The sequence below is a fragment of the Cryptomeria japonica genome, chromosome 6, assembly GCF_030272615.1.
Source record: "Cryptomeria japonica chromosome 6, Sugi_1.0, whole genome shotgun sequence".
Classification (NCBI taxonomy): Eukaryota; Viridiplantae; Streptophyta; class Pinopsida; order Cupressales; family Cupressaceae; genus Cryptomeria; species Cryptomeria japonica.
The window spans coordinates 479,733,023-479,738,225 of record NC_081410.1 but is presented as its reverse complement, the minus strand read 5'-3'; positions in this window follow the sequence as shown (position 1 = coordinate 479,738,225).

Here is a 5,203-nt window from a genome sequence, read left to right as displayed (position 1 = left end):
ATCCTAATGTAACTTTAACCAGAAGTGTTGAAGGGCAGATTATAGCTCTAAATGATCAGATCTCAAGCCTCCAAGTGGACAAGGCCAAAATTTTGAGAAAATTTGCTAAACTTTGAAACCTAATTGCCCTCGATTGGACACCATGTTGAGTAATAAGGTAGATTGTATGAAGGAAATGGTTTGGCATGTGTAATTTGACCTAAGGGAATTAGAGATTTATGCCACTATTTAGTGCATTCATCATATTTTTGGATAACTTGAAGAATGGGAGGGATACTCATCTAGGATTTTTGAAGACTATTAATGATGACATCTTCAAGTATTTATAAATATCTCTGTATATAAGTTTTGGATAGCACCCCATCTTTGGTATTGTTGTCAAAGGGGGAGAGGAATGGTGAAAAATGTACAGTATAGAAGAGTGGAATTCTTTGTCTAAGAGGGAGCCTTAGAAATACTTTTGATTCTTTTGAATCCATGTACAGTGCTCAACACTTAGTCTTTTTTTATGAGTATTGTCATCAATGCCAAAGGGGGAGATTGTTGGCAATTGACACTCATCTGGTGAATGACTATTGGTTTAGGGTTGTCATTGATGGCAACTCTTCATGGAGATTTGATCCAGTGATCATAATTCTTCATATCCAGAAGCAGGTGTTAACCATTAGCTAATTAACTGGTATTTCAGGAAGAACAGAGCATTTTTGGGTCTGGAAGCTTCCCGGTGATTGCGGTGTATTGAATCATGTTTGGGATGATTGGACTAACTTAGAAACATCACTTGATTATTGTTTTGGTAATCCACATTTATCATTGGTGATTCGGTCAAACTGACATGAGACTACATGTTACACTAGTAGGCCGACATGACAAGTGACCTATTTTGTTGTTGTTAGTATATAAGCTTGGTGTGGATGATATTTTTGGTGAATAGATGTGATTGTATGGGAGAAAGATGTGATCGAGAATTGATTTTGGCATAGTTTTATGTTCGCATTCTTGATCCGGTTGCTAACTATGAAACAGAACATGACAGAATAGCAGAAGTGATCCAGTTAGTATATTTAGCACTCAACCAGAACTCATCCAGGAATTGTAGATGCTATTTCAGACTTCATTCACTATAACTATCTTGTAAGGCAGTGAGCCTTCCCTAAGGGTTGTAGCCTTTCGACTTATTGTAATTGAGCAGTGATCTCTAAGCAGTGTGCCTAAATGCCTATGCATTCTCATTTTGTAATATTGTTTTGCTACTGGCCAAATGGAAAAATATTGTGGGTTCAAATCCCACTATGGTTTTTTCTATTTGGGTTTCCATGTAAAAAATATGGTGTTATGATCTTGTGGTTGTTTGTTTTATGATTTTGCATTTCAATTTCAAGTATTTGCTTCCAATGGTTTAAAGTTAAGTTTGAAAATCTAATAAGCAGTAAATCACTAATTCACCCCCCACACCCCCTTCCCTACCTCCCATCACAGTGATCCATAATTCCAACAAAGAGCACGTTAATCAATAGCAAGCAGATGTACTATATCGATAACAAATCAAACTGCTCTTTTGTATAATAGATTCGACCTCTCATCTTTTGAGATGGTTTACAACAAGAAGTTCATTCAACAAATGAATTGTATATGTTTTTATATTGAAATATTATTTCTCAAATCAATAACTATAAAAAAAAACTTCAATTGTTTAAGATCCAGAACTCATATAGCTATGTATCAAAACTATTTCTAAGCTCTTTGTAGAGATTTCCAAAGGCAACAAAAAGTAGAGCCATCCCATAATCATATATAAAACCAAAAACACATCTTACTAGTTATAAAATATATCAATTACAACGATTTGGTTGCTGTATAAAACTCCCAAAACTGCAAACATGTAAACTGAGGACTGCAAAATCTACAAGGACTATATAGCATAAACTAGAGACGAAAAAGATTGGATCCAAGAGGGAAGTATGATACAACAATTGGGGCACAACTAAAACATCCAAATCATAGATTTGGAATCTTTTACAAGAGGCTACAAAACGCAATTATTTGTATGTAAGTTTTAAATAAGTCTATTTAGAGATCAAAAATGTATAATTGATTTATTTATTCCAATTTATTAATTAATTGAAAATCAAAATATGAGTATTTTTTATTTTCAATTAATTAATAAATACATTCAATAATACATTTTTATCTTGAATAGACAATTTACTAATTATACAATACCTTCTAAACTCTAAAGATAAATGCTTACATTTTTCAAAGTTAAAATGGACTGATGTTAAATTGGGCCCATCACGGGAGAAAATGAAGGCCATTGACTTCACACAAGATATAAAGAAATGGTCATTGTTCACTCTGTAATAGGAAGAATATATCATATTTCTTACTTCAAATAAAGAATCATAATGAACAATAATTAAATTTAAAATAAGTGATTAAGATATTATTAACATTAATTTAAATGATGAAATAATGTTATTTAAATTTATGTTAGGTAGTCAATTTTTTGTGCGATAGATGTTTTTATGTAATTTTTTAATATGCTATAAAATTTAAAATCAGTAAAAAAATGATTTTGGAATTGATATATTTATTGTTTTTTTCTCTAATCTACTTCTATAATTGTATAATTGATCTCCATGTCTATGACACTGAATCTTATATGAGGGTCTAAACTTCACTAGCTCCAATATTACAAACTTATTTTCCTTGATGTTTGCAACATGTGTCTTAAGAGTTGTGGTACCAATATATTTACCCTTTAAGTGTTTCAAGGATAATATTGTTCTCTTTTGTCAAATTCTTCACATTATATCAACAATACATAAACATTATTAAAGTTGACAAATAGTCATTTAGTATTTTTGGAGTGCTAATGCAATGTCGATGATACATGATAATACTTTGGAAGTTATATCTATGCTCCTACAAAACTCCTCAAATAAGTCATTAATAATGATAATGAATTATGGTTTGCTCTTCTATACAACACTTGAAATGTAATTTAAAATATTTCATACTTTAGTCATCTCATATAGCTAGTTACAAAGTAGAGAACATGGACCCAAATTTAAATTTAAAATTTGAAAGTTTGCAAATCAAATATGTTTCCATAGATACTAACCCAAATTAGTTCCACATTCATTGATTCAGCATGTGATAGTGAATGGATAAAATAAGTAGGAACGACCCTTAGTGATGTGCAAAGATGGAATTAGTTAGGATCAAGTAGCTTTCTAATTTCCATGCAAAATATTTTTTACATAGTAGTTCTGTATTAGAAAAATAATGTCAAATGTACCCAAAATGAAAGAAAAATATGCAAACTATGCATTTTATCCATTATATTTTACTGCTACTTTGACTTTCATGTTAACTGCCATGAGAATGCATGCCAAAGTAAAATTGAGTAGCCATCATGAAAGTAATAAATTCAAACACTCATAAAAATATATAGATAAGGTACAAATACCACTTCTTAGAAAATTATTTCTTGGAATGAGTGTCCTACTTAAAAACTTGCCGAACCTAAAAAATAATTAAATGAATAACATCATATAGGAATAGAAAAAAAAAATATGATGTTTACAATCAAAAGAAAAAAAAAAAAAAAAAAAAAGAGGAAAAGTTTGAGAGATGATCTAATTATAGCCAAATAATATACCAAATATGGAAAAAAATTAATAGATATACCTTGAGGTAACAAAAGTGATTTGGTTCCATTCAAAATGGATTTTGGTCTTGCAACTTAGTCATTGTAACCATACCCAAGAAAGGAATTGTTTTGACCTCATGCAAAGAATGCAATTGAGTTGAGTTAGATTTGGTTATGGAGATGGTTGCCCAATGTCAAGAGAGATAAAATATAAATATAAATATAAGAAAATGAATATAGTATAATAATATTATACAATTCAAGAGTTTAATATGCAAAGGATATTGATTTTAAATTATAAAGAATCTTATACTTATAAAAAACAAGACAGTACTCAATGATGTAATCTAACCAAAGATATTGGTCCATGAGCATTAGATGAATCTAACTTAAAAGCTAGAAACCCATGATGTAATTAGAGATAATTAGATGAACTAGCATGATAGAATGAGTGCAACTCACCTAAGACTTGATAAGTGTCAATTAACTACATAAGACATGGGCACATGATTAATTAATATAACTAACTAGAGATAAACTTGTCCTATTCAGGTTCATAAATAATTATATAAATTAAATGTAAGAAAAATTAAATTCACCAACACTTAACATAATCATAACTTAGGAAGAAATAGATAGAGGGATCTTGACAACATGTAGCCATATTAGGTACCCCTATAAAAAAGTGGAGAAGATGAGAAGGCACATGGAAAATATTCTCCTAAAGTGTAAAAAGGGCTCAAAAGAATTAAAAAAAAAAAAAAAACTCCAATAATTGAAGGAAGAGATACCATGTGAGCCCCCTTAATATGTAGACTCTTATTACTTTCTTCACTCAAGATCGAGACTCCTCATTTGGTTATTCTTCATCTCAACATTAATATAGCACCACCTAAGGAACTTATAGATACACTAATAATTCTTATATTTCTTCCATCATGATAATCCAAAACCTTATGAAAATAAATGGAACAAAATCTAAAGTTGTTGATGCATACTTTGAATGTTGGTCAAAGATATCTAATAAAATTCTGAATTCTCACCAATGCTCATAGGATGGATCAAGCACCATATATGTTTTAGGTATAACTTAACCATCGATGTAGGCTACTCACCATAGGTAAGACAACTAAATCAATAAGAATTTGGTGTTCCCATACAAGACATCAATATCAATGAAAACTAAGTCAAATATGTGGATATATGAATATATGTAAAATATATCACTATAGAAGCAGATGTAGGTGGGTAAGTGTAAGATTGGGATGGCCGAACTAATGACAGTGGCTAGAAAACTTTCCTAGATGAATAAGTGCTAACAAATTTAGACAAATTTATGTATTGGATAGAAAAAGTGTTAATATTTCTAATTCAAATATCGATTCACTAAAAATAATCTTAGCATTACCTTAGATTTAGGTGAATAAGAGTCCTAAAACTTTCCAAAGAAGCTTACAAAACCACCTATTCAGTATAATCCTAAATTTTCCACAAATTTGTCCTTGAAGTTTCTAGATTTTCTTATAACAATATTTAATAGAAGAAACT